Source organism: Falco punctatus (genome assembly GCF_963210335.1).
Source record: "Falco punctatus genome assembly, chromosome: 15".
Taxonomy (NCBI): Eukaryota; Metazoa; Chordata; class Aves; order Falconiformes; family Falconidae; genus Falco; species Falco punctatus.
Window position 1 is genome coordinate 10,728,163 of NC_137595.1, and position 13,218 is coordinate 10,741,380.

Consider the following 13,218-nt stretch of genomic DNA (forward strand, 5'->3'; position numbering starts at 1 on the left):
CTTACAGAGGGTCATTCCCACAGCCCTTGTGCCCTGAACATCCCCTCGCAAACTCTTCTTGTTTTTGTAATATACTAGATTACCTCCTAAAAAACAGTCTTCCAGAAATATGAAAAAATCAGGATGCCCACAAAGCCTGTGAGAGACAGGCTGGTGTGTGTAGCTTATGACGTATGTAGATATGTGGCAAACACAAGCAGAACTTATCTACTATAAAATATTCAGTAACCAGCCCATCACTATAGCCTCCCAGCTGAGACTGGGGTATTAATCTCGGTACATCGATAGCTTCCTCTAATAACTTTGGCCTAAAAACATAAGCTGCTTTTACATTTTTAATTATGACTAGATTTTATTCTGGGCCTATAATCCTTTTCCAGCAATTGGATTAATGCAAACAGAGGTTTAAAGGAAGAAAAAAAAAAATTAATCCAGTGAAAGCAAAACCACCCCAGCAGAGGAGAGCCATAGCTTCCAAGGAGCCCTTCGCTACAGCGGGACTCACGGAACAAGGTCAGAGCGGAGCTTCACCAGCTCCCGCCAGCCACTACCAACATCTGCAGGACCGAGCTCCAAGGGGGTTACGTCCCAGGTTCCCTTGGAAAAATACTTGCAAGTAAAGCACTTCTCTCACAGTACTCTCTGCACTGGCTACAATTTTTTCAAAACATCTGTTTTGCATCATCTCATGTTGGGTCTTTATTTGTATTAACGTAGACTCAAGGCAGGCAATGGAGACAAGGCTACTGAGCTGATACCGCTGTCTTGGAATATAACTACTGCTCCATCTGAGTTTTCCAATGATTAGAAAACTTCCGATTTCTTCTTGTTGTTCACAATGATGTTTCTGCACACTGCATACCAAGCCTGATGAGGGGACACAGAACAAACTCAGAAGAAAGCAAGCTTTGTTCTGTCTGTGGCTCCTGGAATACCTTGCAAGCATAGTAAATGAAATAAAGCACTACATGTTATAATCACCATCATTTATGCAATAAATTCAATGCAGGAGAACATCTTTCTTTGCTCTTGGTTATAGCATGGCTGTACATGAAGACTGCAGCACACAGCCTGCTGCGTGCCAGCAAAAGCATCAGGTCCAGGGAAGCAAAAAAGCCTCCTAAAGCCAGCAGCTTTAGCCATTTTATTCAGTCTTCTCCCCAGACACTTGTTTGTGTAAAACAGACAATAACACAAAACATCATCGTTAGTAACCTTATGAAAAGCAAAGCTCCTAAAAATTCCCACTAAATTAAATACTTCAAACAGAACTGGAATAACACATATTGCAGCTCCCTTAAGACAGCTGTTTGTTAGCATTTCCTCACTGCCACTAAAAACATGTCCCACACCACCACCAACACCATCCCTTTTAAATTGAATTTCAGTGCAGTGAAAGAATCAGTTTTCTAATGCAGTTCCTGTTCTCAGACAGTGCTGCAGGCCTAGAAAGCAGTTTGGGACCCATTACAGATCCAGACTACATCCAACTGAGAATGGACTTTCATTTTTGCAGCCTCCACAAGTCACTTGAGGTACAATATTTGCCCTTGCAACAATTTTTGCTTTTAATATCCAATTTCTTGTATTTTAGCACTTAAGAGGATAACTACTATTCACACAAGCATTCAGTTTGTCAAAATCGCTTGGGAAACCTCATCATTTAAAAGTACCAGTTCACGGCAGAGGAAACAGAACGTGGCTCTGCCTTTGCTGATGCAGATGGGTGACTAGAACTGCACAAAACAAACCCCAACAATTAAAGCACTTTTAATGAAATAAGATTTTCAAAGTAGTAGAATAGTATTTTTTTATTAAAAACAAAGCCAGAAGTTTTGTCTGAAAACCCACCCCCTAAAAAACACAGAACATAAATGTTGGTACAAGACTCACATTTTCCTGTTATATGAAAAAGACAAGTTTTCCCCCCAAATGATAAAACAAAGCACATAATATGCCAAAAAAATAATAAACAACAAGAACGTTAATGATAGAATATATGAACCTAAAATGAATCACCTCATTCTCAGGTGCCAAAGTTGGATTCCTGCACTATTTAAGTCCTGCTAATACATTTCTTTGTGGAGGCCTGGAGAACTGCAGTGACCCTGCAAGTTCTTGCCACTGCCTCGTTTCACTGATGAGCTGTATCTACAACACCATTTTTGGATCCCACCTTGTACACAGAATAGCATGTGCATGCACCAAATAAATGAATTCTGAAATCCTATTAAAAACTCCACAACATTTCTTGCAGATATTTTGTCTCCTTATCAGACGTAAATTGAGCTCCATTATGTCCACATTGCATGCGCTGTGTACGTGACAAATACACACAGCATGTACAATGAGGACACTATAGAGCCACAGCAGAGGTCACAGCAAGTTGCTTCATAAAGGAAAAAGATCAGCGTCTGGTGGCCCAAGCACTGCAGCAGTGCAAGGAGTTGGTTTCTACTGGAAGAAGAGTTGATGTAGACAAATGCAATCCCAAAAGATTCAATTGTAAAAGAAAGTCACCCTCTCAGACATGCTAAGTTCAAAGAAAGGGAATACATCAAAAGGCTTTGCAAGAAGAAAGTGTACAGGAAATAATCTGAGTTTAATTGCAATTATCAATGTATCAGTCTAACGGTTCTGCAGTGTTACTGGAAGCCAACAGATTTATCAGTGCATTAAGCACAAGTTTTTAAAATGGCTTCACTTGCACTTTTTTTTTTAAAAAAAAAAACGTGTTCTATTACACGGATCTTTAAAAACACCTTATTGATAATTGCTAGGAACACTCTGCAAAATATGTAAAAGTTCTCCCGACCCTGTCAACTGCAGAATACTTCATAACTTTTTGTAAAACAGTGCTAAAAGTATACTTTCAGTACTTTGTACTTCAGGCTTACTATAAAATTTTCTTTATTAAAGCCCACAGATGTTTTTATGGTGAGTTTGACTAGATATTTATAAAAATCACATAAGAAAAGATGGGCTGGAGACATATTAGCAATCTCTGACAAAAGGTCAGAATGCAATAGATATATTAATAAAGTTTAAAATGAAAAAAAGGTCAGCAAACTTAAGATTAAAAATAAAGCAATACCACAACACATTTCCTCCTTCCATCCCTCATTTTGTCAGTGACAACATGAGAAAGATTAGATTTTCTGCATGCCCTGAGGCTTCACAGAACTGTTCTTCCTGGCCTTAGGGTAGTGGTAGGGTGATTTCCAAATGAAACTACACACATAAAAGAAATATTTCCCAGAAATTTCTTCCTGTTAACACTCCCTAGGAATTCTCCTCCTTTTTTATCCTAACGGAGAGGTATGTCATACAGAACGCAGTACAGTATTCTTAGACCCACAATATTTTCAGCTTTAGTCCTCTCCTCAAGTATTAGGAGAACAGGTCAGAAAATAAACAATTCATAAGGTTCTTTGTAGTTAATATTACGTTCTTGCTATTTTCTCACCTACCAGAAGTCTCCTTTTCCATAGCATTTTTTTTGTTTCATTACACAAATTAAAAACATATAAGGATATTTATTTCACAAATGAGGAACTTAAGCTAGATGAAATTTGATTTTTCTTACCATCCATTGCTACCTTTTAAAACTTTCTTCAAGACAGCTTTGAGCAGGCTCAGCAGCCTGCGTTTGCAAATCTGAGTCCCCGTACAGTAACACAGCATGTCTAATTCTCATACTTTTCATCACAGTATAAGCTGTTTATCTGAATCAAGCTTGTTTCTTGAGACTCCAGGATACCCCTTTTACCTGAAACAAGGTCAGAGCTACAGGAGCAAAAGCAGAAACTGGCTTCGTTACGCAAACACAAAGTCGTTCAACAGTTGGTTTAATTCAGTTTTTCTAATAATTGGGAGATTTCTAGCTCATTGCACTCATATGTTGCTATGGCAGCATAAGATATAGTATAGCACTTTCACTGAATCAGGTCAGATTCCAAAATGCAATTCTTCTTTCCAAACATTAATTCACAGATTGATAAAGTCAGATTAAAATTCTTCCACTCACACCAAATGGAGTAGAAAGTGCAGGTTTCCTATTCTTGACCTAAAGGAACCACTTGGCCATTGTCAAAATAACATTCACCGGAGTTTCAACCAATCTCAAACATACAGTGTGTTCATTAACACAGCTCCCTTCGTTGATATCCTCCACTAGGTCAGTGAACCATGCCCATTCTTGGTTTAAAGGCAGCCTCTGCCAGGAGCAGCAGAAAACAGAACTAAAACAGAGCCTCCTTTCAGCAGCTACTGATGCTTACAGTTACCTACCTGGCCTGCTAACAAGAGAACCAACTTACTGCAGAGACAACTGTTAGTAGCACGCAGCATTTGGCCCAGAGAGCACCTGTCCTTCATAATGCTGAATTCCCGTCCAGACTCATCATACTATCAGACAAGATAGTCAATTTTTTAATATTAGATCAATTAAGCAACCGAAAGCCATACTCTTAAAATAAATCAAAAAAATTGTAAAGACCCCATTACTATCTATATCATCCATTTCTTTATACACTTCAGAAAAGGCTCACGTGCTTATAATAAACAGAGGCTGCAACACCTGCAAGTCCCTAAAATACAGAAGATGATTCAAAAAGCACAGAAATGTTTGCAAGTAGTACAGGACTGATAGCCCACTTTGTGGGCCAGCACCAGGGAAGCGGCTCCCTCTTTCTCCCAGGAACCTCTCTCTTGTGCATTCAAAAATTCTGAACTGCATCTTCATAAAACACAAAAAAGATGGTGTTCCCTTTTACCAGCCCTTTTGGCAGAAAAAGATTGAAATTTATATCAAGTGTAGGTATATGTAATTACCCAAATATATTTTCTGTATCAAGCTGATACTAGGTCCTATTCAATATCCATTACATTTGAATGAATAAATACAACCACTAAATGCCAGAAACACATTCAGAATATTTAAAATTTCATATAGTGAAGACACTGACAACTTTTGAATTACTGAATTATGAATCCTTTAACACCTCAGGCTCATGGAACAGAAAATTATGATAAACTATATAGGTTAGGAGCTAATTTTAAAGGTCATTTGAAAACTTTTCATACGTTTCCATAAACTACCAGAAGGACAGAAATGAGAACAAACCAAGGACTTCAATATATTAATCCGTCATGTTGCCATATACAGTATTAGCTTTTCAGTTATATAATGCCTATGCACATTCAGTTTCTAATTTTATAAAAGAGGCAGGTCTTTTTATTATATCTAAAGAGCATATCCATCTACAGGGCAGATTAACCATTTGGTTACTCTCAAACCTTGTCATCAATCACATGCGATCGAGGTTGCTAACAGCATTTGGCACTCACACAATTTCTTTCTCAGTGTTACAGGGACACTGACCCTTTTTCTCCATAGAATAAGGAAAAAACTGAAAGGCTTCCCACCCACCACCTATCAATGTGCGCCAATATATTCCTTGTGTGTGCCCAGTGACTGGCCTCTAGAAAGCAAAGGCTTACCAGACCAGAACTTGAGGTCAGGTGCACATGGTCAGGTTTTGCGTTCATACTCCAAGTGGCAGGGAGTGATTGTACCCAGAGCAACTGAAGAGGGGTCCCTGGCTTACAGACACATCCAAAACGGTATCTCAGACCCACCCCCCAACCTTGAGCTGAAAGTCAAAGCTCCAGCACCCCTAAAAAACTGGTAGTGTGAGGGCACGTGTGAAAGGGTCCAGAAAGCCAAAGGAAGGCTGAGATCTCTCACCTGTGGTGAAAGAGGAGACGCAGGGTGGAAAAAAAAAAAAGCTAGCAAAGGAAAGGTGACAAAGGGTGTTGCCAGCAAAAGCTTCACAGCTGGTGATGACCACTGCGAGATGGCTGTGGAAGTACAGTATTTAGAAAACTATCAGGAGCTGGTCATTTTGATCATCTGCCTAATGCAGTGATGGCAGCGATACAGGCTCCCAAGGTTTTTCTGAGTCACCCTTACTGATTGCTACACCACTTTGTTAGAACCAACACTCACACTGCACTGTTACTATGGCCCTAGAAGACCCCCGTGTTACAGCGCTGACCTTCAAAGTAGTCCACCTGCTTAAAGCAGCTCATACATCCTGAACTGAATAATTATTTTAAGAGAAGGGGAGTTATTAATGAAAACTGGAAAACTGACATAAAACTCACTTTTCTTCCAGGGCATGAATCCAAAGACTAATAGTTAATATTTCCAAGCACCACTTGAGCCAGCTCCAACTTTACTAATTAATGAGCAGCAACGCTCCTTACCTTTTAAAGTGTTCTGGCAACAGAAACGCCCAAACTCAGCTTTGAAGAGGAGATGCTGCCCAGCCCGTCACTCACTCCAATGGACACACTTGGTCTCCAGAGCTTAGGGGAGCATTTTTCCCTCTTTAAAGCAGTGCAAGGCTTACTTGGTGGGCTGCACTGTGGCATCTGCTCTGGGACAGAGTGAAAGCCAGCTCTCCCCGTAAAAACAGGAGTTTAACCATGTCCTGAGGCTGCGCTATGGCCTTTCACCCCGCAGCACTCCATCCATCACCTGAGACCGGGAATGGGAAGACACTTGTACTCTTCTCTTTCCAACCTCTGCAACTCTCTTACCTGCCCAGACACATATTAGGTGGCACTGCACTCTAGGATATGTCAATACTCAGAGTAGCCCAGCATTTACTTTTATGAAAACATGTCATTTCACATAGAAAATATCATATTTAATAGAAAGAAAACTGATTATTCTGAGTTCAATCTAATTTTCTTTCTGCAAACAAATATTAAAAAATGATGACTGGGAATGCTAAAACAATTCTAATTTCTGCAATGGAATTTGAACAGACTATTACAAGTAAACAGGATTTTAGAAAACTTTTTTTTCCTGAACTCTTGTGCTATCAAGCCTTGTTAGATATTTCACAGAAGCCAGGTCCCTAATAATTTTCATCTTCTTTCTGGGATTTCATTAGACCTAAAAACAAAGCAACTTTTGCATAAATAATTTCATCACAATATAAAGCATCAGTTTGAGTTTGCTTCTAAAAACAGAAAAGTATTTAAAATGCTTTACTTGGGTACAGACCTATCCAGCCTCCAATATTTCTTTTGCCATTATAAAGCCTGACAAAATCACCAGGAAAATACAAGCAGGCACTCCTTCCAGTCGCAGCATGTTCTTCATGCTCTGATTTAATTTTTTCAGCCACATTTCTTGTTCTAATATAAACCAAGAAATTCTTGCAGAAAGCAGCCACAAACAGGGAGCAAACAGACCCACAATGAAAAGTTTCTCCCAGCTTCACGACCACACACACAGGCAGTACCAGAGCGTGCTCAGCCTCTACGTGAGACCTGGCTTGCGACTCCATCAGAAATTACTACTCTCAGAAAAAAATCTGACAGGTTCAGCACAGCTCACGTATCACCGTGTTCACAAGTCAAAACAAAAGGACTCAGAATTTACAGTACTTTTCATTTGCAGTACAGGAGGCAAAGTTTTAATGGACCAGAAGCAGAAAAAAGCGGTCTGTGCTCTTCAAGCAGAACCTATGTACCATCTTGTACATGTGGTGAGCAGTTAGATATTGAATGGGCAAAGCAAAACAGCAGAAAACTCAAAATAAAGCTTCCTCTCGACAGTAACAACTCTTTCAGAAAATACTCTGCAGGACACGACTGTTCTGACAACCAGCTACTAACAACATGTGCTGTATTAAAAAAGTTAGTATCTGGGCATCCAATGGTAGGGTACCTGCTGGGTGACAGTTCACAGCTGTAAAATTTAGCTGAAGAGAATAGTGAAAGCATCGGGAAAGTCCATAATCTTTAAAAAAAAAAATAATCTATTCCAGCACAACAGAAGAGCTTGAGCATGTATTTTCACTGAACAGCTCAAAATGACTGCAAGCAACACACAGAGAAGTCCATCAAAAACGCATTTCTTCAGAGTATAAAGTACCACACAGAGATGGATGTACCTGGCTCGGATACTCGGTGCCTTTCCCCAAACATCACAAGGGCTGGGGCAAGAGCCACCAAACTCCCTGAAACACCACCCAAGGTTGGTCTTCCCGTTTTTCTGGTCCGCACCTGCCACCACGCTACAGCCAGAGCAACATGTAGATGGGACGTCAGCTGGAGAACCTGGATGCCACTCACTAAGGAAGGAAAGACAGGCAGGGGGCTGGCAGAGGCGTCACAGCACAGGGCCTTTAGCTGAAGTGGGCAGAGTATCCCGGCACGCACCGCAGCCACTCCTTTGCCTGCAGTGCAGACGCACCCCAAGAGCACGACATTGATGGACGTCAACTTTACATTCCTAAAACACACCTCAGCATGTCACATTTATGATAGGTAGCAAAGAATCAAAGCTCCAGAAGGAAGATTGTAATTTTTATGGCTAGGGTAGACACTAGTCAAAGACTGAAATTATCTAGAGGTGGTCATAAATACACCGGCTACTCCACAAATACACCTTTTGCAAAGTGCTAGCCAGGCTAAGACTTAGCAGTTCAGTATTCATAGGCATCATGTTCTAGAGAGTCTCTAGCAACAATAAAGCACCTGAAATGCTCAATGCTGAACTAAAAGCTTTTTCAAGAAGAAAGACTGCTTTGCATAAGCTTCTGTAAACCACATTTTATAAAATCTCCTTTTAAAACCAGCTTTTCTCCGATGACACCATGTTTGGTAAGCCCTATCTTCTAGCGGTTTTTTTACTCCATTAAATTTTTAAAAACCAGGAGATAATAGGAAAGCCAAGGAGATCTACTGCTGATGTACTACTACAATTAATTAGAAATATCTCCAAGTCATCATAGTGGGGCAAACCATTTTGAATATGCAAGGTTTGCAAGTTTCAGCCATTTGTGTAAAACTATCAAAGACTTTCTTGCTTTAATTCCCATCTCTGAAAACTTGGAGGCTGACCTACTTTTTTCATTATTAGGTCAGGAAATACACCATACAAATTATTCCAGATAAACGTGTCTGTATTTCCATATTAATAGGTTGCATCCACAATGTATAACATCATCCATTAGATGATAAGAAGCTTTGTTATTATTTTTCAGTGCACTGGATGTAGTAGCACTGCTGGAATAGTAATTAACATAACTATATTAATGTTAATATTAACAGTTATTATTTATTAATAATCAGTATTAACTTTGCTAGAACAAGCTGAGCTGTTGCCTCTGATCTACAGTACCTACTTGAGTTAGGTTATATGGTGCTGTAGGACTTGGAAAAGGTCCTTTCCTCATGATCTGACTACTCACAAGATGGTCTGGACACCACACAGAGGAGGTCAGAGTGAAGCTGGGGGAGGCAGGGAGGGAAAGGCTGAGCACATTTCATTAGAACACTACCTGTACTGGTGCACTTGCACGCTAGGATCTGATTCACAGTCTCCTCACATCAGCAGGTTAAACCAGCCTCGGCAACGGCAGCAGCCAGGAGGGGTTTCATGCAGGAGCAGCATCACTGCTATGGCAGCACCGAGGAACTCTTGGTGAGTACACACAACAGTGGGGACACGGACCCGGAGGCTAGAAATGAGGAACATGGGATTACAGGGCTAGGCTCAGCAGGGCCTCCACCTCGAGAGCGGCCCTCCCAGGGAGTCCAGCAGCTCCTGACTGGATTCAGGGAGCCTCCGTACACCACAGGGAGGGATCATGTCTCGGTGAATCACAGGGTCTCCTTGCTGCTGCTGAGCTTTCCACCCAGAAGACGACTTGAGCCCAAAAGCACCGTCTCCCATAGAGTCAGCAGCTTCAGCAGACTTTTGCCACGCTTGCAGGGACTCACCAGGATCAGTCAAGCCCACCAGCTTTCCCAGTGCAGCCTGTCCCCACCCTGAAGCAGCAGTACAACACTCTGCTGCACAGCTCTACCGTGTCACCCTTTACAGCTGCCAACTGACAGCAGAACCGCTGCCTTGGACTCGCGGAGGGCCAGCTTTGGCCGGTTTAAGAGCCTGGTCAACAAAGTCCCCTGGGAGACAGTGCTGGAGGGCCAAGGGGACCGGGCAGGCGGGACATTCCTCAAGAAGGAAGCCTCAGAGGTGCAGGATCAGGCTGTCCACGTGTGCCAAAAGACAAGCCGGCAGGGCAGAAGGCCGGCCTGGCTGAACAGAGAGCTTTGGCTGGAACCCAGGGAAAAAAGGAGATGGTACCACCTTTGGAAGAAGGGACAGGCAGCTCTGGAGGACTACAAGGATGCTGTGAGGTTGTGCAGGGCAAATATTAGAGGGACAAGAGCCCAGCTGGAGCTCAGGCTGGACACTGCCATAAAAGATAATAAAACATATTTTTACAAACACATTAGAAACCAAAGGAGGGCCAGGGATAACCTGCATCCTTCACCACACGCTGGGGGAACACTGCCACGCAGGATGAGGAAAAGGCTGAGGTACTTAATGCTTTCTTTGCCTCTGTCTTTAACAGCAAGGCCAGTGACCCCCAGGCTGCCCAGCCTCCCCAGCTGGAAGACCGGGATGAGGAGCAGAATGAAGTCCCCACAGTCCAGGAGGAAACGGTCAGGGACCTGCTGCTCCACAGAGACGTGCACAAGGATGTGGGGTCAGATGGGATCCACTCGAGGGGGCTGAACAGGAGCCAATGGTGTGCCCAGGTGGCCACGGGGGCCAGCAGCAGCCTGGCTGGTGTCAGGAACAGTGTGGCCAGCAGGGCCAGGGCAGTGCCCGTCCCCCTGTGCTGGGCCCTGGTGAGGCCGCCCCTCGAATCCTGTGTTCAGCTTTGGGCCCCTCACTGCCAGGGGGACGTGGAGGGGCTGGAGCGTGTCCAGAGCCGGGCAGGGGCTGGGGCACGGCTGGTCTGGAGAGGAGGAGGCTCAGGGGGGCCCTGACCGCTCTCTGCAGCTCCCTGGCAGGGGCTGTAGGCAGGGGGGTCGGTCTGTTCCCCCAGGTAACGAGTGACAGGACAAGGGGAAACGGCCTCAAGTTGCACCAGGGGAGGGTTAGATTGGGTAGGAGGAAAAATGTCTTCACTGAAAGGGCGCTCTGGCACTGGAACAGGCTGCCCAGGGAGGTGGTGGAGTCACCATCCCTGGAGGCGTTTAAAAAACACATAGATGCAGTGCTTGGGGACATGGCTTAGTGATGGTCTTGGCAGTGCTGGGTTAGTGGTTGGGCTTGATGATCTCAAAGGTCTTTTCCAACCTAAATGAATCTATGATTCTGTTCTATGATTCTAATTGCATTTTTCATGGGTGTTGGTAAAACCATCTGTAATGAGTCAAGAACACAGAGCAGAGTCTCCGAGTGATACTTTTGTAATTCCAGTGAAAAGATCAAAAACTATATTGCACTCAGAACTGATCAAACCAGATCTCTTCAAAATCAGCCAACCCTTGAAGATACGATTTTGTTCTGTCGTGGCATTCATACAACTTTGCCTTTTGCTTTACTATTGTTTTATAAGTTTCTCAAAAATTATTTCTAAGCCACAGCTTCCAATTCAAACATTCTCCAAATTTATTTTACCATGTAAGTTAACTGAAAAAATGCATGTTTAGCAATAACTTCATTCCTGTACAGTTATGTGTTTTCCCTAGTGGTTGCACAATATGCGAACGCGTATTTTAGAACAGAACAAAACTCACCCAAGCAGAGTAAGCATGAAAGAGCCACCAAGCGCAATTACATAGCATATAGTACCCAGTAAATTCAAAGCACTTTTCATAAGTTGGGCTCTCCCTCCTGAACATACAAGAAAACCAACTCACACTGCCCACAAGTATCCTGGACAGAGCCCAGAAGGGTCGTTCCATCTCCAAAACCATGAAGCACATCATCTCAAAAATACTTTTTCTGGAAATACAAGCATATACTCAGTAGATCAGGAAGGACAGAAAGAAAAGGGGCATTTCCAGGATTTCAAGGCATTGCTGCCGGCCTTGTTACGTACCAGAGCTCCCAATGCAGGTTTCATATGAAAGAGGCTATCTGGGGCATTAGAGGCTTTCATACATTCACTGGAGAACAATTCATCCCAACACCTCTGTAGTAAACCACTTCAGTTTGGAAAATTAGAAATACATCAACGTGATAGGAGAGCTGAAAGCAGCAGACGAACTCATAATAGGTGAATAGAGAATGAACGTAAATCAATAATTCAGAGTCACACTGGAAATAGTTAGCTGGGAGCAAGGGTTATTCCAGATTTTGCATTGTCCCTCTTTTGAGTATAAATAATGTCAACTCTTACACAGATGGCTCCACGCTGGGTACATTTTAGCAAAACAAACTACACAGTTTGTACATCACTCTTCGGAATGTTAACTAACAAGGTAGAACAAAGGGCTATAATTAAAATGATCTTTTAATTTTGCATTTTTTTCTCTTTCTAATTTTATTCAGAAGGGAGTTATGAAGCAATCTGCAACCTGTTACATGTCTACACCACTGGAAACATGAAACAATTTTGGTCAATTTGATATTGTTGAAAAATACGTTCTCACCACAAACAGAAAGTGACTGTCAAAGATGCAGCTTAGTGACCACAAATAAAAAACCCAGAACTATACGGAGTTTATCTTGAAAGTTACCATGTTAAAAAGCTGTACAAAATAAAGGGGGTTTTGAAACTGCAGTGGAAAACATTTTTGCAGAAAAAGCTTTTAGATGAAAGCACCAGAGGCAGTTAATGCATACCTGATACTGGAGCATGCTTTGTTTACCTTACAAAGTATCCTGAATATAAGTAGAGTATAATGCCCAAAGTACTACATAAAAGTTAATCCTGTGCTTTACAGGGAGATAGCGATAAATCAGATTGGTGTACCAAACACAAAACGCCAAGTGAGACAGATAATGAAGCTGGGCAAACATTATTTCTGAATCCGTTCCCAGTGCTCATGTCCTAGAGAACACGCAGGGCACTTGGCACAGCAAAAGTGACAGTCCACAGATGCAGCACCCTCTCCAGCACATACCCTACACACAGGCAGGTTTTTATCTTATCTCATGTTCATACCTCCTCTGGAGCCTCCCTACCTTCATGTCTGCCAGTCCCAGTGGTGAGGCAGGCAGGGACAGCGTGGAAGAGTCACCTGGCCACCGTCCACCGTGCTTCCTGCAGTCCCAGGCAGCTGCGCTGCAGGTACTATAAAATGTCAAGGTGAGGATCATTCATTTGGAAATCAGCAGCATGTGATTATGTTAAACTGCAGCCCTGTATATACCTGCAGTACCAAAAA

At 42.5% G+C, this 13,218-nt stretch overlaps 1 protein-coding gene across 20 annotated transcripts in view; it reads right to left on the bottom strand.

Annotated features, from left to right (window-relative positions):
* HTR2C (5-hydroxytryptamine receptor 2C) overlaps nucleotides 1-13,218 on the bottom strand; it is a 284,555-nt gene that overhangs the window by 175,787 nt on the left and 95,550 nt on the right. The window contains exon 3 of one of the 20 annotated variants that reach the window (XM_080365971.1): nucleotides 13,016-13,124. The exons of the other annotated variants lie outside the window; for them this stretch is intronic. The gene's annotated coding sequence lies outside the window, so the exon portion shown is untranslated. The remainder of the gene's footprint in view (nucleotides 1-13,015; nucleotides 13,125-13,218) is intronic. 20 annotated transcript variants of the gene reach the window in all.